The 22,395-nt window shown below is 46.2% G+C and overlaps 1 protein-coding gene across 1 annotated transcript in view; it reads right to left on the bottom strand.

The window, feature by feature from the left end:
- Nucleotides 1–22,395, bottom strand: part of LOC116977244 (protein phosphatase 1 regulatory subunit 37-like) — a 208,240-nt gene that overhangs the window by 173,356 nt on the left and 12,489 nt on the right. The gene's annotated exons all lie outside the window — the stretch shown is intronic.

Raw genomic sequence — 22,395 nt, 5'->3', positions numbered from 1 at the left:
TAATCAATTTTTAGCTGTTACAAAGAACTTTGCATGTGAAAACAGTGCCTTGCTTTACGGTGTGACTGCTGGGTGGTTGGAGTGAATCCTTATTTGGTATCCCTTAATGGAAACCCCCCCCCTCACCCATGGTATGTAATATCACCAAGACCTGGCTTGGCTGGCGGTGAGGGGAGGGCCCTCCCAGTCAGATCCTTCCTGCACCATCGGAACCTCACTACCAGCGCACGCTGCCCTCGGGACGGTTGCTATGGAGAGGAGACGGTTGCCCACCTCTTTTGGATTTGCAAAGACAGTCTGGAGAGGTTTGCAAGTGTCCCTGTCATGATTTATTTCGAACAGCTCTGTCACAGAGGACTCTGTGACTTACGGACCGTTCCCAGGGCCGCATTCAGAGACTGACATCGAGTGCTGGCTGCTGGAAGGTCATCAACTCGGTGAAAGACGCTCTTTGGTCCACCCGAGCTTTGTTGACCTCCCAGTGGAGCGAGATGTCCGTCGGGGAATGTTGCCGACTGGCCCGCTGCAGACTGCAGGAGTACGTGCTGAGGGACGCACTGAAGCTCGGTGCAGCCAACACCAAGGATCGATGGGGGAGGACCACAGCCTAGGGTCCTTCCGCTGCTGGACATGGGGGGCCGGGTGTGATGGAGACCCTCCTCAAAAATAAGGAAAGGGATTCTACGCCAGTGAGCCACATGAGTGGCAAGGGTGGGGGATACATTTGTGTAATTTGTGTAAACAGTATTGAATGTATGTATAGCCTCCGAGAATGTTGGATGGAGTTTTGTAAGGACCATGTAATGGATATATTTATTTCTCGAATAAAGTATATTTTGAAATTTAAAAAAAAGTGTTATTTAGAAAAATTAAAAACTCAACCTGAAACATCACGCATCTTTATTTTTAGAGATACTGCCTGACCTGCTGAGTTACTCCAGTACTTTGTGTCTACGTATAACCAAATTTGTACGTCAGGTACTCAGGTGTGGCTCCACCGAGCTCTTAATCTCCAGTGCTCTTGTAATAAAACTGCATGTACCTTGTGTAGAAAAGAACTGCAAATGCCGGTTTAAATCGAAGATAGACACAAAATGCTTGAGTAACTCAGCGGGACAGGCAGCATCTCTGGAGAGAAGGAATGGGTGACGTTTCGGGTCGTATCATCACCCATTCCTTCTCTCCAGAGATGCTGCCTGTCCCGCTGAGTTACTCCAGCATTGTGTGACCAGCATATGCCTTGTTCTTTCTTTAGTGCTTCTTGTACCTCCTGGTAAAACCTTTTGCAGAGTTGACAAAGCTATGCAGGTTTTTGTTATGTACCAGCGTACGAGCCCAATAGACATAGCTAATTTACAAGTAAAGCAATTGTTTTCCTCTTATTCCTAGCTCCCATTTTACCACATTATGTCCCATCTGCTGCATTCTCTCCCCACTCAAACGCACCTATGCAGCTTCCTTGCGTCACTTATTTTTCCGCCAAGATAAACACAAAAAGCTGGAGTAACTCAGTAACAGGCAATGTCTCTGGAGAGAAGGAATGGGTGACATTTCGGATCGAGACCCTTCTTCAGAAGGAGGTCTGAAGAAGAGTCCGAAGAAGGGTCTCGACCCGAAACGTCACCCATTTCTTCTCCCCAGAGTTGCTGCCTGTCCCGCTGAGTTACTCCAGCTTTTGGTGTCTATCTTCGGTTTCCTTCTTACACATTACTTTGCCACCATTAAGTTTAGTTTAGTTTAGAGATACAGTGCAGAAACAGGCCCTTCGGCCCACTGAGTCTGCACCGACCAGCGATCGCAGCACTTTAACACAATCCCACACTGGTGACAATTTTTACATTTATGCCAAGCCAATTAACCTACAAACCTGTGTGGGAGGAAACCAAAGATCTTGGAGAAAAACCCACACAGTCACTGAGAGAAGGTACAAACTCCGTACAGACAGCACCCGTAGTCAGGTTCGAACCCGGGTCCCTGGCGCTGTAAGTGCTGTAAGGCAGCAACTCTACCGCTGCGCCACCGTGCGGCCCTTTCACTCCAGCTGAAGATTGAATCGGTGTGTTTACTGTTGATGTATTTAAAACCCGGTCTAAGCTACCAAAGAAGGAAACGTGTTTTATACAATATATTACCATACTGCCACAAAACTTACGGCAAGCAGACATAACAGCCACTCTATATGCAGTAGAATGCTACAGACAAAAGCAAGATGGATACAAGCTACTGCACTTTGTTCTGGTGGAAATGTACTGTTTGCACGGCTAGTCGTTGATAGCATTCGCTGGGGTCTGAGCAAAGAATGTAGATTTGTTAATAAATAGAAAGTGGCAACAGAATTCGCAGGAAGCATTAATTCAAAGATAGACACAAAAAGTTGCAGTAACTCCGTGGAACAGGCAGCATCTCTGGAGAGAAGGAATGGGTGACGTTTCGGGCCGAGACCCTTCTTCCTAAGCATTAAATCAAGTTGTGTGATCAACCAGGAAGGTCAAGGGGCAAAGTTTAAAGGAGATGTGCAGGCCAAGTGTTTTTGCACAGAAAGTAGTGAGTGCCTGCCAGGGGTGGAGTTGGCGGCAGAAACTATTGTGGTATTTAGAGGTTTTAGGATAGGCACATAGATACTATGCAGGGAATGGAGGGTCTTGGATCATGTGCAAACAGAGGAAATTAGTTCAACTTGGTATTATGTTCGGCCCGGACATTGTGGACTAATGGATCCATTCCCATGCTGAACTGTTCTGGGTTCTATAAGAATGAACAGTGAGATAGTTGCCATTTTCATGTTTGTCATTTCACCCTCCATTTTAATTACGTGAAAAGCTTCTAAGGTCACTGCTGTTTGCTGTTTATGTTTGGCCAGTATGAGATGAATCAAAATGCATGAACTCATACTTGGTAGACACAATGTTCTGGGGAATAACTCAGTGTTTCAGGCAGCATCTCTGGAGGGAAAGGCTTTTCTCCAGAGATGCTGCCTGACCTGCTGAGTTACCCCAGCACTTTGTGTCTATCTTTGGTAGAAACCAGCATCTGCAATTCATTATTTTTACATCTTAACTCATACTTGGCTTGATTAAAGTTAAATGTCTTTTAAAAGACATTTGGGCAGATACATGGATAGGTAAAGTTAAGAACGATATGGGCCAAACATGGGCAGGTGGGACATCTTGGTCGGCAAATTGAACCATAGACTCTGTTTCTCTGCCTTATGACTATGACTTTATCTGCCACAGCTCCACCCATCTTTCCAGTTGATCTCTGCCCCTCTGTATCCTTAGTCAACCATCCTCGCTATCTGCAACTCCATCAATCTCATGGCCGTCCGAAGGGGGGGGGTGCATTGGGTGCGACCGCACCCCCCCTTTTTTCCCCCTAAGAAAAAATCATTTAAAAAAAAAAAAATCGGAAAAGAAAAATCACCGTTTCCACTTTGGAAACGGCCAGTTCTCTGTTCTCCCGTCGCCAGGTAAAGAGTGGCTGAATCTGAACCCAACGGCTGTACCCCCAACACCAGACGCCGCTGCGGCGGAGCCCGCACCCCTCGCCTCCCCCCACCGCCGGGGCCCAAGCATTCTTCCCCCCACACCAGCCCCGCTGGGCTCATTCCACCCCCGCTGGGCCCACGCCACCCCCGCTGGGCCCACGCCACCCCTGCTGGGCCTACGCCACCCCCGCTGACCTCCGCTGGGTCCACGCCACCCCTGCTGGGCCTACGCCACCCCTGCTGGGCCTACGCCACCCCCGCTGACCTCCGCTGGGTCCACGCCACCCTCGCTGACCTCCGCTGGGCCCACGCCACCCCCGCTGGGCCCACGCCACCCCAGCTGACCCCCACTGGACCCAAGCCACCCCCGCTGGGCCCACGCCACCCTCGCTGACCCCTGCTGGGCCCACGCCACCCCCGCTGGGCCCACGCCACCCCCGCTGGGTCCATACCACCCCCGTTGACCCCCGCTGGGTCCATGACACCCCCGCTGGGCCCACGCCACCCCTGCTGGGCCTACGCCACCCCCACTGGGCCCACGCCACCTCCGCTGACCCTAGCAGGGTCCACGCCACCCTCGCTGACCCCATGCCTCCCCCGCTGGGTCCACGCCACCCCCACTGACCCCCGCTGGGCTCACGCCACCTTCATCCCCCCCGCCCGCTGGGCCCGCGCCACCTTCATCTTCGCCCCCCCCGCAAGAAAGAGGGGGGGGATGTGAGAAGGGGGAGGGAGAGAGAGAGATGGGGGAGGGGAGAGGGAAAGGGGGATTATCTTTAGTGAGATTGCAAAATTAAGGTAGGTTTTAGAGCTATTATATTTTCTCCTCCATATGAATAATATTAAACTATATCAAATAACATCAAACAATTGGAACTGCTTTCATTTCCTTGATAACAATACTGAAAAATATGAATTCCATAGTTTGTGACATAAATACACATTTTAATGGGATCATTATATACAGATGTAACATTTCAATTTTGAGGTCGGGGGAAGGGGGGTGGTGGGGTTGGGGCCAAATATGCGTCAAGCCGATAGCCTATTCGTTAAAGAGTTAAAAGATAGCCTAATCGATAAAGAGCTGAGAAGACGAATCAGAGCTGCCAAGGAAAGGTACTCTGAGAAGTTGAGGAGCAAGTTCTCAGCTAATGACTCTTCTTCAGTTTGGAAGGGCATGCAAGAAATCACCAGCTATAAGAGGACAGCCCCCCGCTCTTTGGACAATCGTCAGCTGATGAACGATCTGAATGAGGTTTACTGCAGGTTTGAAAATCAGAAACGTAACCCTGAAATCCCCAGTCTACAAAGAATGGACCCTATACCCCCTCCTTCCCATTCACCACTTCACACCTACTTAAGGCAAGACTAAGGTATGAAAAGAGTGGACCCTTTCCCACCCCACCCAACACTTCACACCTACTTGTGAGTAGTGAGCTGTGGCCTGACCTCAGTCTGCAAAGACTGGGCCCTTCTACACCCATCCCACTCCAATCACTACTTCACACCCAATTACTCATTTTTAACCAGTCCCTGCCTGCTTCAAAGTCTCCACTATTGTCCATGTACCCCAAAAGATAAGGATTACTGGTCCTAAGGACTACAGGCCTATCGCACTGACCTCTGTAGTCATGAAGACCGTTGAAAGGTTTGTGCTGGCCAAGCTGAAAAATATCACAATCCCTCTGCTGGACCCTCTGTATTTTGCATATCGGGCCAATAGATCTGTGGATGATGCAGTCAATCTGGGCCTGCACTTCATCCTCCAGCACCTAGACCGCCAGAGAACATATGCGAGGATTTTGTTTTATTGATTTTAGCTCTGCATTCAACACCATTGTGCCAGAGCTACTACGCTCCAAACTTTCTGAGTTGACTGTGCCTGAACCCCTCTGTCGGTGGATCACCAGCTTTCTGACAGACAGGAAGCAGCATGTGAGGCGGGAAAGCATATCTCTGACCCACAAACGCTCAGCATAGGAGCACCGCAAGATGCGTACTCTCCCCTCTCCTCTACTCTCGCCACACCAATGACTGCACCTCCACAGACACCTCTGTCAAGCTTATCAAGTTTGCGGATGACACAACCCTGATTGGACTGATCCAGGATGGGATCTCTGTACTCTTTTCAGTTTGACATCTTTCCTATAACATGGTGCCCAGAACTAAACACAATATTCTAAATGCGGTCTCACCAAAGTCTTATACAACTGCAACATGACCTCCCAACTTCTATACTCAATACTCTGACTGATGAAGGCCAAATTGCCAAAATACTTTTTGACCACCTGATAACCCTGCGACACGACCTTCAAGGAACCATGCAACCATCAACCATTCCTCTGCCCACCTGGCTAATTGATCCAGATCCTGCTGCAATCTTTCACAACCATCTTCACTATCTGCAAAACCATGCACTTATGTATCACCAGCAAACTTGCTAATCTTGCCCTGTTCTGTGACGTTTCACAGAGTGCTGGAGTAACTCAGCGGGCCAGGCTGAGTATAGAAGTTGGGAGGTCATGTTGCAGTTGCATAAGAAGTTGGTGAGGCCCCATTCAGAGTATTGTGTTCAGTTCTGGGCACCATGTTATAGGAAATATGTCATCAAACTGGAAAGGGTACAGTGAATATTTATGAGGATGTTGCCAGGGCTAGAGAGCCAGAGCTACAGGGAGAGGTTGAGTAGGCTGGGACTATTTCATGGAGCACAGGAGGATGAGGGATGATCTAATAGAGGTGTATAAAATCATGATTTGAATAGATATGGTTGAGTCTTTTGCCCAGAGTAAGTGAATCGAGGAGCAGAGGACATAAGTTTAAGGTGAAGGGCAAAAGATTTAATATGAATCTGTGGGGTGGTAGGTGTATGGAACAAGCTGCCAGAGGAGGTAGTTAAGGCTAGGTGGGTGACATGTCACAGAGTGCTGGAGTAACTCAGTGGGTTAGGCAGCATCTCTGGAGAAATGGTATAGATTATATTTCGGGTCAAGACCGTTCATCAGTAATATTCATGATGTGACATGCATAGACATTCCTGATGCAGGTAGTTGAGGCAGGGACTATCACAACATTTAAGAAACAGTTAGACAGGTACATGGATAGGACAGGTTCGGAGGGATATGGATCAAACATGGGCAGGTGGGACTAGTGCAGATGGGGCATGCTGGGCCGAAGGGCCTGTTTCCACACTGTATCACTCTATGACTCTATATCTTTCCCTCTCAAACCCATTCTCCTGCCTTCTCCCCATTACCTCTGACACCCGTATCAATCAAGAATCTATCAATCTCCTGAAAAATGTCCATTGATTTGACCTCCACAGCTGTCTGTGGCAATGAATTCCACAGTTCACCACCCTCTGACTTAAGAAATTCCTGCTCATCTCCTTCCTAAAGGAATGTCTTTTAATTCTGAGGCTGTGGCCACTGGTCCTCGACTCTCCGACTAGTGGAAACATCCTCTCCAAATCCACACCATCCAGGTTTTTACCGGGCTGGGACAGACGGCAACAGCTTCACACCATGTCCCAAAGCTTGTTATAGGAGAGGGCAAGCACCGTAACAAAGTAGTTCATGATGGTTTGGGTACCATTCAGGAATGTCTATGCATGTCACATCATGAATATTACTGAAGAACGGTCTTGACCCGAAATATAATCTATACCATTTCTCCAGAGATGCTGCCTGACCCACTGAGTTACTCCAGCACTCTGTAACATGTCACCCACCCAGCCTTAACTACCTCCTCTGGCAGCTCGTTGCATACACCCAGCACCCTTTGTGTGAAAAAGCTACCTCTCAGGTTCCTGTTAATTTCTGAAATATTGATCATAAATTTGGTGCAAAAATGCTCCAAAATAAGGCTCAGAATGCATCAGGGAGCATCTAAAAACCCTGGCATCGAGGGACTTCACGCTTCGCGCAAGTGATGTGCGCAGCGCGCACATTATTTCACATTAAGATTTTTGTAATCTTGTCATGCCACCCCCCTTTTTGAAAAGCTTCGTACGGGCCTGAATCTTCATGCCATCAGCAAACTTACTTATCAGGCCACAGACATTCTTATCCAAGTCATTTATCTATATGATGAAAACTAAGATGCCAGCACTGATCTCATAAACATTGGTTATAAACTTCTAGTCATAAAAACAACCCTCCAGTTCTAATCACAAGCCAATTTTGGGTTCATAAATTCATACGTTATAGGAGTAGAATTAGGCCACTCTGCCCATCAAGTCTACCCTGCCATTCAATCATGGTTGATACATCTTTCCCTCTCAACCCTATTCTGCTGCCTTCTCCACATAACCCCTGACGCCCGTACTAATCATTTTGACAAAACAGATCCCATGTGCCTTAACGTGACTAACTGTGTGCTCCAATTCCCTCCCACGTCTTAAAGCTGTGCTGGTAGGCATGTTGAAGGTAGACACAAAATGCTGGAGTAACTCAACAGGCGAGGCAGCATCTCAGGAGAGAAGGAATGGGCGACGATTCGGGTCAAGACCCTTCCTCGATCCGAAGCGTCGCCCATTCCTTCTCTCCAGAGGCCTCACCCGCTGAGTTACTCCAGTATTTTGTGTCTACCTTTGATTTAAACCAGCATCTGCAGTTCTTTCTTACACATTGGTAGGCATGTTAATTGACTTCTGTAAATTGCTCCTGAGAAGGATGGGTGACAGGAGAATCAGAGTTGGGGAGAGAGTTTGTTGAGAATGTGGAATAGAATAAGTGAAAGAGAATAATTTACGGAGAAATTAACTGGGGAATCGGACTGATGAATATGTACTTGGAGCCAACATAGACTCGATAGCCTGCATGGTCTCTTCTTTGTCACAAGAAAGTATGGAAAATGAGAAATTTTCTAGTCATGAACTATATATAATTCAATTTAAGTGAGTAATTTAACTATGCACACTGCATAAATTCCAGATTAAATCTGGGTTTATGAAATTTAAGCATTGAGTTAAACTTAATCGCTGGGGCGGCACTGTGGCACAGCGGTGGAGTTGCTGCCTCACAGCGCCAGATACCTGGGCTCGATCCTGGCTACGGGTGCTGTCTGTACGGAGTTTACACGTTCCTCCTGTGAATGTGGGTTTTCTCCAGGTGCTATGGTTTCCTCTCACATTCCAAAGACATGCAGGTTTGTAGGTTAATTGGTGTCTGTAAATTGTCCCTGGTATGCAGGAAAGAACTAGTGTATGGGTGATTGTGGTCGGCGTGGACCCGGTGGGCCAAGGGGCCTGTTCGTACGCTGCAGTTCTAAACAAAACTAATCCTTTAAGCATTTGGGCCTACTGAGATAAATACTGGTCGTGATTCTTATTAAAGAGTGGCTGTCTTGCAGGTCCTTTGAGGAACTTGCTCACTTGCATTGCATGTCCATGGAGGGGAAGATTGCTGTGAATGAAGGGGACCCGGCAGGGGTGCCCACCAAGCAGAATCGGGTCCCAGCAGGGAGGAGGTGGGGGGGGGCAATGAGAACTATTGGGGACCTGGCGGGGAAGGGGGTGGGGGGCACCAACAACAATGGGTGGGGGTCCTTGCTGGGGTGGGGGGAGGGGGTCCCAGCAGGGGTGGGGGGGGGCGGCGGCAGCCAATAGATAGGAAGAAGGGTCTCAACCCGAAACGTCGCCTATTCCTTTTCTCCAGAGATGCGGTCTGGCGCACTGAGTTACTCCAGCTTCTTGTGTCTATCTTCAGTAGATAGGACTGTTCAGTGAACTTTTCTAACTTCATTGGCGCCAAAACGTGGCGACATTTGTGTACTGCGTTGGTGAGGTTTGCTGTATGATTTCACTAGGTTGTGTGCAAAATTAGGCATTTCCCTGTCCCCAGGTACATGTGACAATAACGTATCATTGAATCATTGAATTAAAGATCTCACCTATGGCTTTGTCAAAGCCCAAGGAGCAAGTCCAGGCAAGATTTCCAGGATGCATTATGAAGATTCACACTAAATCTTGATAATGCATGAATAATGGCTACTTCAGTAAGCAATCAGAGAGCACCAGATGTCCTTGGAAATTTATGCTTAAACTCCACAACACCTCTACAGCAGTACGTAGCTAAAATAGGGGATGTAGAAATGTAGTTGTCCCCACTTTTTATTGGCTAGTGTTAGTATGCATGGTTAGTTCAGACACAGTGAACCAAAGGGCCTGTTTCTGCAATGTAGCTCTAAAGTCTAAAGACTGAAGTTTAATCATTATATGATCAGTCATTGTTTTGTTTTCACATATAAGAATGACAGGAGATGGGGTTGAGGTGTTGGCATTTAGGGATTGTATTGAAATTCCATTTGTTCTTCTTAAAAACCTTCAAACATGGGGAAAAAAATTATCAAAGTGGTGATGATGATGGGGAAGGTTCACTGGTTTAAACTTGTACAGTCATTCACAGCTGGAGATTTGTGCAGGCATACTCAACAATGGCTTTCATTTGCGTAGGAAGGAATTGCAGATGCTGGTTTATACCGAAGGTGACACAAAATGCTGGAGTAACTCAACGGGACAAGGAATGGGTGACGTTTCGGGGCAAGCCCCTTCTTCCTGGGTGACGTTCTGGGTCGAGAAGAAGGGTCTCGACACGAAACATCGCCCATTCCTTCTCTCCAGGGATGCTGCCTGCCCCGCTGAGTTACTTCAGCCTTTTGTGTCTAACAGCTTTCATTTGCTTGGTACCTTTAAAAAAGGCCAGTGTCACTTTGTTTAAAGTTTGGAGCAAATGAGTACTGAAAACACTTGTCGACTGAGGAGTCTATTTAATCAGAATGCACAAAATGACCATCCAAATTGGGGTGGCATGGTTGTTGCCATACAGCACCAGGGACCAGTGTACGATCCTGACTACGGGTGCTGTCTGTACGGAGTTTGTACATTCTCCCCATGACCTGCGTGGGTTTTCTTCAGGATCTCCGGTTTCCTCCCACACTCCAAAGACTTACAGGTTTGAAGTCTTTGAAAGACTTACAGGTCTGAAGAAGGGTCACCCACTCCTTCACTCCATAGTTGCTGCCTCACCCGCTGAGTTTCTCCAGCATTTTTATCTACCTACAGGTTTGAAGGTTAATTGGCTTCTGTAAAATTGTAAATTGCCCCGAATGTGTGTAGGATAGTGTTAGTGTGCGGGGATCATCAGTCGGCGCGGACTCAGTGGGCTGAAGGGCCTGTTTCTGCACTGTATCTCTAACACTAAAAACCCAAAGGAAGATTTTCATGGTGAACGACCCTACATTAGCCATGCAAACTGGAAAACTAGGCTTCAGATGTAGAGTAGAGTAAATTAAAAATAACTTATTTGCTCTCTTTCCCAGTTCTGAAGAAGGGTATTTAACCTGAAAAGTTTACTCTGTTTCTCTTTCCACAGATGCTGCCTGACCAACAGAGAGTTTGGAGCATTTTCTGTTTAAATCCTATTCGCTTCAACCTCAGGCATATACCGTGTATTTGAATTGCTTTGTACATAATGTGGCCCTTGTGGCTAAGGGGATCAGAGGGTATGGAGAGAAGGCAGGTACGGGATACTGAGTTGGATGATCAGCCATGATCATATTGAATGGCGGTGCAGGCTCGAAGGGCCGAATGGCCTACTCCTGCACCTAATTTCTATGTTTCTATGTTTCTATAATGGAATGAATTTTAATACAATACAAATTTATTCGTCACCAACTAAGGTACAGTGAAATGAATTTGTCTCGTAGCGATGCAATTGAAAAAAGAACACACGATACACCATAGAATTTAACATAAACATCCACCACAGCATTCTTCACTGCGGTGAAAGGCAACAAAGTTCAGTCAGTCCTCTCCTCCTTTGTTCATCCGTGGTCAGGGCCATGAACCCTCCAAAGTCGCAACCACGGACGGCAGGATGTTCAGGCCTTCTCGTCGAGATGATTGAAACTCTGACGTCAGGACGGCCGAACACACTCCGCGGCTTGGAGTGCCCGAATCGGCCACTTTCTTACCGGAGACCGACTTCAGGATGTTAGAGGCCGCAGGCCGACGGTTGGAGCTCTTCTCTGGCAATCCCCGACAAGGGATCCCAGACTCCAGATGGTAAGTCCACGCCACGCCCGCGGTTAGAAGCTCCGCAGACCACAGCCCCATGATGCCAAAGTCACCAGGCCAGCGATCGGAGCACTCCTTTTGGCGACCCCCGACAAGGGTTCGCCCCCGCTCCGCGATGGAAAAGTCCACGCTGCGCCCGCTGCTGAAGCTCTGGGCCCAACTCCGGGAAAGGCCGCTCCAATCCAAGCTATTAGGCCGCGAGAGGAGAGGCAGAGAAGCGACATGGAAAAAGTCGCCTCTCCATCAAGGAAGTGACTGAAAATTGCTTTCCCCCTTTCCTCCCCCCCCCCCCCCCCCCCCCCACATAAGTCATACCGAGAGGCACTAAAATAACATTTAGACATGCTAAAAAACAACAACAAAAAGTCGAAATAACGAACACGCTGCTGGCAGGGCAGCCGACTCGCAGCGCCCCTTATTGCCCTTTCATGCAGGAAATTTGGAGACATGTTTTGGATTTTAAAGTTATTTAGCTTTTTGCCATACAACACAGGGTGAGCAAGCGAATGAATGAATGTATATTTTTTGTCACTTGTGACAAGTCACAGTGAAATAATTTGCCCAAGGTATACAAATAGTCACCACATAAAGGGTGCTTACAAAGTTACAAAGTATCCATGCCAGGTACTCTTTTGTTCCCCCTCCCCCTCCTCTCACGGCGGTCCCCCCATGCCGGGTCCTCCATTGTCCCTTCTCCTTTATTGTCAACGTACCACAAATGAATTCACCTCACCCCCCCCTCCCCTACCCCTACATGCAATCGTGCCACTTGAACAATTAATATCAAAGAAAGGACAACTCAACGTGCAGGATGCAAAGGTGGAGCAAAACTGGAGTTGAAACAGAGGAAAAAAAGGAGGTGACTTATATTCAATTCCACTGTGAGTACTTCAGCCCTGATTATCTCATTAAACAAGGTGTTAATACTTCTCTTCAATCTGCAATCTGTATAATTTCATTTGAAATACTGTCTCTCCCAGCAGCTTTACTGTTTCTCATTTCGCTTATTACATTATCCACTATTTTTTATCTCCCCAAAGATCTCACTCTTTAACTACATGTGCTTAGCCTGTTATTGCCTGGTTCCCTCATTAGCACTTCTAAGATAATATAATACAGTGTGAACATTTCTTGATACATTGAGTAATGCACTGATTAGACTGTGGAGTGAGAAAACTGCTATTGGCTTGGAACTCCCATTAAACCTGAACACAGGTGTAGTAGAACTCTCACAAAGAGAACAAATACAAGTGCCTGAAACACGTTTTCCTGGTAATAGGTGTGTGAAAAGCTGGCCACCCGTTCAGACCTGAATTCTTGTTTCATGCCAGGAGTTTCAAAGGCATAAAATCACTGAACTCGGTTATTTTTCTGCTAGCGTGAATTGGTATGCAAAACACCGTTCGGTACATCGTGACATTAAAAATATATTCTAATTGGTAAGTGTATTGTGCATTTTCACACTGCTAGAATTAATATCAATTCTTTAATTTAAACCTGCTTGCAGCAAGCATCACCTTGGCTCAGAGGTAACGCTCTTGCCACGGGGTCAAAGGAATGGGGGCTGGAACATGGTTTCAAGTCAATCTGAATAAAGAGAGATTGCTGCATTATTGAAGGCTCTCTGGGTGAGTCAGGGATCAATGGTGCATGCATTGTGGTGTTTCTGAGCACCCTCAGAGTTCCAAAATGGTGGCCCGCATCAGGCATGCATGATTGTGCACGTCTGCCTGAAGGGGGACCACATTGCAATCCACCAAATAGCGAAAGACCTGGATAGAGTGGATGAGAAGAGGATGTTTCCATTGGTGGGAGAGTCTAGGACCAGAGGCCACAGCCTCAGAATAAAAGGACGGAAATGAGGAGGATTTTTTTTAGTCAGAGGGTGCTGAATCTGTGGAATTCATTGCCACAGAAGGCTGTGGAGGCCAAGTCAATGGATATTTTTTTAAGGCAGAGATAGATAGATTCTTGATTAGTGAGGGTGTCAGGGGTTATGGGAAGAAGGTAGGAGAATGGAGTTAGGAGGTAGATCAGCCATGATTGAATGGCGGGGTTGACTTGATGGGCCAAATTGCCGAATTCTGCTCCTATCACTTATGAACTTATGAACATGGTGTGGAGTCAATCAGGTGCAGAACAAGGCTCCAGTGGTGTGCTCTGTAGCTGAAGCTAATGCCTTATGGGGCTGTCCCACTGTACGAGCTAATTCAAGAGTTCTCCCGAGTTTCCCCTAATTCGAACTCAGAGAATTACGGTAATAGCCCCTCGTAGGTACTCGGGGCTCTCGTGGACATTTTTCAACATGTTGAAAAATCTTCACGAGTCTTCCCGAGCTTACCGCATTTCCCGAGTACCTGCCGTTTGCGTTACGAGACGCTAAAAGACGTCCCGAGCTCCGACGTACCCGCTACGTACATTCTACGTGCTTACCACGAGTTTGATTTTTTTTAAATTTGGGACAGCTCTTGAATTAGCTCGTACAGTGGGACAGCCCCTTTACTCAACCTTCCGGTGAGATCGACACTAGGAAGAACTAGATCTCTCTCCCAACCTCCAATATTATTTAAGAAGCCATCCACTGCTCACAAAGTAACTGTTAGCTGCAGATTATGGTAACGCAATATTTAAATTCCAGACAGGTTTCTGGATTGTTGCCCTGGAGATGTGAGTTCAAATCCCGAATTGGCAGCAGTGGATTTGAAATTAAAGTAATTAATAAAAAATATGAAATTTAAAGTAAACCCTTGAATCGTCAAGGGTAGCTAGTTCCAGATTGCCACACATGCGCCCCATCTGATTCACTAATCATCTTCAGGGGTGGATCAAATCTGTTGCCTATCTATGACTCCAGGCCTACTAAACGTTGCTGACTCTTAATATCCTCATCAGTTCCGGGGCAGTTCGGGATTAATAATTAATGCTGCAGTTGGCAATGATATCTGTGTCTTCAGAAAGAAATATTATGGTTGTTATTACGGTTTTTCTAGCGTTTTCTAAAGTTGCTTCATGTTAAAAAAGACCACAATTTGTTTTTTGTTTCAGAAAGAACTGCAGATGATGGAAAAATCGAAGGTAGATAAAAATGCTGGAGGAACTCAGCGAGTGAGGCAGCATCTATGGAGAGACGAAACAGGCGACGTTTCGGTTCGTGACCCTTCTTCAGACTGGAGATGGTGCCTCACCCGCTGAGTTCCTCCAGCATTTTTATCTCCCCACAATGTATTTTTTCATTGATTTCATTGAATATAATTCACCTTCCGGTTTAGTTTAGTTTAGTTTAGTTTAGTTTACCAGTTTATTATTGACATGTGTACCGAGGTACAGTGAAATGTTTTTTGTGTTGCGTGCTATCCAGCCAGTGAAAAGACTATACAAGCTGTCCACAGTGTGCAGATACAGGATAAAGGGAATAGTGCAAGGTAAACTCCAGTAAAGTCCGATTAAGGATAGTCTGAAGGTCTCCAATGAGGTAGATGCTTGTAGGTATCCCCAGCTGACAACCATTCAAGATGAAGTAGGAATATTGGAGATAGTGAGGAAAATTTGAATTAGAACATAGAAGATCTATGGTCATATGGGGGCACAGTAGACAACACAGTAATGAAATGGTAGAGTTGCTGCCTTACAGCGCCAGAGACTTGGGTTCGATCCTGACTATGGGTGCTCTCTGTACAGAGTTTGTACGTTCTTCCTGTGACCGTGTGGGTTTCCTCTGTGTGCTCTGGTTTTCTCCAACATTCCAAAGAAATGCAGTTTGTAAGTTAATTGGCTTCTGTAAAAAATTGGCCCTAGTGTGTCAGATAGAACTAATGCAGGATGATCGCAAGTCAGTGTGGACTCAGTGGGCTGAAGGGCCCGTTTTCACGATCTATCTATAAACTAAACTAAACTACATCCACATAAAGAATAGAAGTTACATTTCCTAGGAAATTGAATATATGCAGTTTAACTTTTAACACTAAAATTCAATACTTAGTTATTTGCCTTCACTTGTCATCCCGTAGTTCTGAGTTAAGTTACAGGCTTGGTTGAGCAGTTCCTGTTGTGGACTTTATAATGGAAGTTCTTTATCACATGGTAGGGTGAAACAGTAAACTGGATTTCTTATTCAAGTGGAGAAAGAAATTATCTAAGATAAAATTATAAATTAAAACCCACTTCATAGAGACAAATATAAGTACACCACTTGGAAGCACAGTTTTTCAGAGGTCATGGGGATTTAAAGAAGTGAATCCATCTACATCTGTCAATGTTTAAGCGAGTTTTCCCAAGAGCAGAGGATCCAGGAAGAATGGATAGCAACCTGATGTCTTAAAGGGCTTACACTTTCTTCCCAGAGGAAGGCAATGCAAGCAATTCACTCATCATCGCTCATGAAGGATGTGAACTCAATTTTCAATTCAATTCAATTCAATTCAACTTTAATGTCATTGCACAAATACTGAGTATGGGTACAACGAAATGCAGTTTTGCGTCAGTCCGTAGTAGTGCAATATAGAAATTTAAAAAAAAAAGAGGATACAGAATAATAAAAAATACAGAATAATTAAACAATGGGGACGGAGGGACCGGAGGAATCTATCGGCGGGACTCCGAGTTCAGCAATGCGACGGTATGATTGTAGAAGCTGTTCCTCATCCTACTGGTACGAGACCTGAGGCTCCTGTACCGCCTCCCTAATGGGAGGAGGGCAAACAGTCCATGGTTGGGGTGGGAGGGGTCTTTAATGATCTTCCCAGCCCGTTTCAGACACCGTTTTCGGTGGAGGGCATCCATGGCAGGGAGCGGGGCACCGATGATGTGCTGCGCGGTTTTCACCACCCGTTGTAGTGCCTTCCTGTCCGCAACAGTGCAGCTGCTGTACCATACCGTGAAGCAGGCGGTCAGGATGCTCTCGATGGTACACCGGTAGAAGTTGGTCAGGATCTGGGGGGACAGGTGGGCTTTCTTGAGCCTCCTCAGGAAGTAAAGGCGCTGCTGTGCCTTTTTGATCAGCTTGGAGGTGTTGAGGGACCAGGACAAATCCTCCGAGATGTGTACCCCGAGGAATTTGTAGCTGGAGACGCGCTCCACCTCAGTCCCGTTTATATGGATGGGGGTATGTCTGCCCCCTCTGATCTTCCTGAAGTCGACAATAAGTTCCTTCGTCTTCTTGGAGTCTGTTCAATTGTTGGCCCTTTAAAAAGTTCATCCTAAATCAACTTCACCGACTGATATCAACTCAGTCAAGAGTCAAGAATGGTTTATTGTCATATGTCCCAGAAACAATTAAATTCTTGCTTGCTGCAGCACAACAGAATGTGTAAACTTAGTACATAACAGAGAAAAAACGTTTGGTGTGTATATACTATATATATATATATATATATATATATATATACGCAGGCACACATACTCAATAAATAAACAAATATAGTGCAATGATAATAATAGTTATGTGTTTTATGTGGGGGGAGGGGAGTGGGGGAAACTTTTTTTCATGTTCTTACCTTCCCGGAGATGTGATCAATTTTCGGATCACATTCTCCGGGTGCTGCGGCCTACAATTGCTGGAGCTGGAAGCCTCCTCGGACTGTCGTGACCCCCACCCCAGGGCGCGGATTTAACATCGGAGCGGGTCGCTTGCCTGAGATCGCTCCCACCGTGACCACCGCAAACTTTAACATCAAGGGCTCGCAGTCTCGGGTGAGGCCAAGTCGGGTGCTCCAACGCCGCGGAGGGCTCGACTAGTCCCGACGTGAGATACGATCGCCCGGCGCGGTAAAGCTGACATCCCCCCGATGCGGGAGTGGAGAGCCTCGACGTGGAGGGCCTGAACGCCGGCTACGGGAGTCAAGATCGTCCCGTCAACGGGGGCTCGAGGCCCACGACCGAGTAAGAGCTAGGGGAAGGACTTGAACTTTATTTTGTCTTCCACCACTGTGAGGAGTGTGTAGGAGTCACTATGGTGGATGTTCAATGTTAAAATGTGTTTTGATTGTTCCATTTCCAAGATGGCTGCCGGAAGGGAGAGTGAACGCTGGCGCGATTAGCTGCCGCTGCTCTCTCTCTGAATTGGGTATTGTTGATGTCCTTACTATTTATTTTTTATTTTTTTGTTATATTTTTTTTATTTTTTTTTATTTTTTGTTTTGTTTCATTCCGCTTACATGTTTTGTAATCTGCTTACTAAATTTTGTAAGGTGTCCTTGAGAGTCCTTGAAAGGCGCCCATAAGTATAATGTATTATTATTATTATGATGCAGTCAGTTAGTATGCTCTCTACTGTGCACCTGTAGATGTTCAAGAGAATCCTCTTTGACATGCCGAATCTCCGTAGGCTTCTCAGGAAGTGGAGGCGCTGATGTGCCGTCTTTATAATTGCATCAGGGTGCTGGCTCCAGGAAAGATATTCGGAAATATGCACACCCAGGAATTTGACGTTTTTGACCCTCTCCACCATCGATATAAACAGCATCGTGGGTCCTCATCCTTCCCCTTCCAAAGTCCACAATCAGCTCCTTGGTTTTACTGTTGTTGAGAGCCAGGTTGTTGTGGTGGCACCATTTGGTCAGTCGGTCGATCTCACTACTATACTCTGACTCAAGTATTCTCAACTATTCTCAGGTATGTTTAAAATCAGCTAGAGATAAATTATTGTGCCTTATCCCTGATGTCGCACCACTTTATAATTCCTTCTTATATATATTTTTTTCTATTGGCATTTAATTATTTGCATGCTCAATGTTTAATTATACCTGGTGTTAACAATAATTTGAGCTAATAAACAATAAACAATAAACAAACTCCGGGTTTAAACACTGCGGAGCCTGGGATCTTTCCAGAGATCGCCAGTATCGGAGCTCCGACCAGCGCGGCCTGTGGACTTCGGGAGCCGCGGTCTCCAGGGAGGAAGCAGCCGGGCACTCCAAGCCGCTGAGAGTGTTCTCCCGACACCAGACCTCCATCATCCGGCGAGAGGGCCTGAAAACATCGGGCCGCCATCGCGGCGACTGCAGAGACCTCAATAGGCCCGACCACGGGGTGAACAAGAGGAAGAGGACAGGACTTTGTTGCCTTCCCCCACAGTGGGAACCATTGTGGGAGGATGTTTTTTTATGTTTAATGTTAAATTCTTTAATGTTTTGTTTTATTTTTATTGGTGTGCTGCAAATGGCAACTCAAATTTCACTACACCAATTGGTGTATGACAATAAATGTCCTTTGTCCTTTGTTCTTTTGTTAGTTTATTGCTTCGTTGTCTGAATTCTTTCATAATTGGATAGAAAGTGTAAATGTATTCTTGTGCAGATCCTCAAATAGCAGGTTGGAAGTATAAATTTTAAGATTATCTGAGATGGTTGATATCTGAAGAAAGGTCTCGACCCTATTCCTTTTCTCCAGAGATGTTGCCTGACCCGCTGAGTTACCTCAGCACTTTGTGTCTATCAACAAGACAGATTTAGGCACTGATGACTATTAGACATAATTGTAATCAAGTGGAGAGAGTGGGGATGGGCCTGCGGTATCCACCCCAGGGAAGGCATCTTGATTAAAGAGTTAGACACAAAATGCTGGAGCAACTCAGCGGGACATGCAGCATTTCTGGAGAGAAGGAATGGGTGATGTTTCTGGTCAAGACCCTTCTTTATTGATTAAAGAGTTATCTGGTGTAGTTGTTGAATGATCATGTCAGGGAGTTAATCCTGATGATCGTAGGGCAAGAAACGTTCAATGAAAATACAGTGTAAATTTAAGACTGAACATGCAACACACAACTCTACCAAACCAAACCAAACTTCAGCCCAGGTCTTGCCATATTTTCTATCCAATACTGAAAAGAGAGTTGCTGCCTCACTGTGTCAATGACATGGGTTCAATCCTCATCATTGTGTCAGAGGTAATGGGGATAAAGCAGGTGAATGGGGTTAGGAGGGAGAGATAGATCAGCCATGATTGAATGGCGGAGTAGACTTGATGGGCCGAATGGCATAATTCTACTGCTATCACATGATCTTATGACCTCTCTAAACGTGCAGTGTGAACCCATTCTATGCAGTATTGCCGGGAGGGCAAAACACTCCAACAGACTCTAAACTAAACTAAATTATCGAAAATATGTGAAGCAATGAACTGGTTTGGCCGGCCCAACTTGAACCAAATACTTAATATAATTCTATTCCATACCTAGGTAAGTGTGGAGGTAGTAAAAGTAACAAAATGCAGAAAGAAGGGATGGAATGAGAGTTTGGAGCTTAACTTGATCCAGCAGTTCACTGAGGCTCCACGTGTTTGCATTTCTACCCCACAGTGCAATGGAGTTGTGTTAAAATATGAATAAATGTGAGGTTATCTACTTCCATCCCAATCACAGGCGTGCAAATTACTATCTGAATGATGGTAGATCATTGCAATGAGGTCTGCGTGTTCTTATACGTCAGATGTTGAAAGTAAGCGTGCAGATGTGGCAAGCAATTAAGAAGTTAAATCGTACGCTGGCCTTCATAGTTCGGGTGCAGGAGCAAGGATGCAATTATACAAGGCCTTGGTGAGACTACATCTTGTGTAGGGTGTGCAGTTTTGGTCTCCTTATCTGAGGAAAGGAGGGAGATCAGTGGAGGTTGACCAGACTGACTTCTGAGATGGCAGGACTGATACACGAAGAGAGATTAAGTCAATTAGGTTTAAATTCACTTGAGTTTAGACGTTTGAGAGGGGAGATGTAGGAAGGATGTGCTTGAAGGTTGTGGAATCCAGGAGGCAAAATTCTTCTCCCACGTAAAATATAAAAGGATCCCGTCCTGAAATTCCAACTATTCATTTTCTCTGGAGATGCTGCCTGACCCATTGAGTTACTTCAGCACTTTATGTTGGCCTTTTTTAACTAGCATCTGCAGTTTCTTGTATCCAAAGTAAAATATTGTTGTTTACATGTACGGAAAGATTACCACAGAGTAATGGGGTGGTAAGTAGTTGGATTATCAGTAGAGACAGATGACTCCAGAACCAGGGGACAATTATCTGTTATCAGAGATGGACCAGAACACTGAGCGGTTCATCTACGCCGACGACCTCTGTGTAACATCCCAAGAGAGTACGTTTGAAGCTGTAGAAGCGAATCTCACCTCAGCCCTAGATGAGCTACACCTCTACTACGAGCGCAACCACCTACACGCAAACCCTGCGAAGACCCAAGCCTGCTCGTTCCATCTCAGGAACCGGGAAGCAAACAGACCCCTTAACATCACATGGTCGGGAACACCTCTTGGGCACTGCACCAACCCTGCCTACCTCGGTGTAACACTGGATCGCACTCTCTCCTATAAGGAACACGTCAAAAACACCAAACTGAAAGTTAACTCCCGAAATAACATCCTCCGGAAGCTGACCAACTCCAAATGGGGAGCTACAGCACACACATTAAGATCTACTGCTCTGGCCCTGTGCTACTCCTCTGCGGAGTATGCGTGTCCTGTTTGGGAGAGATCATCCCATGCCAAGAAATTAGACCCAGCGTTGAATAACACCTGCCGCTCAATCACTGGCTGCTTGAAGCCCACCAACATAAACAACCTGCACCTCCTCGCTGGCATTGCCCCTGCTGATGTGAGACGGGAAGTTGCCAGCCGAGTAGAGATGACCAAGGCCACCAGTGATGAATGCCACCTCCTCTACGGACGTGTACCCCCGGCCCAACGGCTGAAGTCCAGGAGAAGCTTTCTCAGCCATGTCCAGCCCCTAATAACATCACGGGAAGAAACCAGACTCCAACTATGGACAAAAAGGCTTGAGGACGACCCCCCTCCTACTGACATGGGTATCCCTCCTTCTGAAGCCCTCCCTCCGGGCTCAGAAGCACCATGGGTCCAGTGGAAGACGCTCAACCGCCTGAGAACAGGAACAGGGCGATCAAAAGCTGCCATGGCCAGATGGGGCTATGAAACTGACCAAACCACCTGTGAATGTGGAGAAGAGGACCATACAATGCAGCACTGCCTTGTCTGCCCCCTACTACCCAACCAGTGCAGTTCAAAGGATCTTGCAGTGTTCAATAAAAACGCAAAGGACTGTGTAAAGGAATGGGAAACTGTCATATAGTCAACCAGCTTCAAAGACACGAAAAGAAGAAGAAGATCAGAGATGCTCAGATCGCAAGACTGTTTAAAAGGATCATAGGCTTGGGAACAAAGTGATCATGGAGTGCAACGTCCACTGAAACTGACAGCATAACCATACTCTTGCCACAAAATTCAAAAGCAACAGTTTAAACTGAGTCGTATCATAATCGCTGCCTCAAAAAGGCAGCCAACATCATCAAAGACTCATACCATCCTGGCCACACACTCATCTCACCATTGCCATTGGGAAGAAGGTACAGGAGCCTGAGAACTGTAATGTCCAGGTTCAGGAACAGCTTCTTCCCTACAACCATCAGGCTATTAAACACTACAACCTCATAAGCTCTGAACTACAATAGACTATTATTATTATTATTATTATTATTATTGTTTGTCCTGTTTTTTCTGAGTTTTTGTTATATTATTTATTATGTTTACATATTCTGTTGTGCTGCAGCAAGTAAGAATTTCATTGTTCTGTCTGGGACACATGACAATAAAATATTCTTGACTCTTGACTCTTAATAGAGTCATAGATTCATACAGTGATAAGAGTGTGGAAACAGGCCCTTTGGCTCAACTTGCTCACACCGACCAACATGTCCCAGCTACACTAGTCCCACCTGCCAGCATTTGGTCCATATCCCTCCAAACCTGTCCTATCCATGGGCCTGTCTAACTGCTTCTTAAATGTTGGGATAGTCCCAGCCTCAACTACCTCCTCTGGCAGCTTT

Source organism: Amblyraja radiata, chromosome 9 (assembly GCF_010909765.2).
Source record: "Amblyraja radiata isolate CabotCenter1 chromosome 9, sAmbRad1.1.pri, whole genome shotgun sequence".
Taxonomy (NCBI): domain Eukaryota; kingdom Metazoa; phylum Chordata; class Chondrichthyes; order Rajiformes; family Rajidae; genus Amblyraja; species Amblyraja radiata.
The sequence above is the reverse complement of the archived record's forward strand: the minus strand, read 5'-3'. Positions and strand labels throughout refer to the sequence as shown.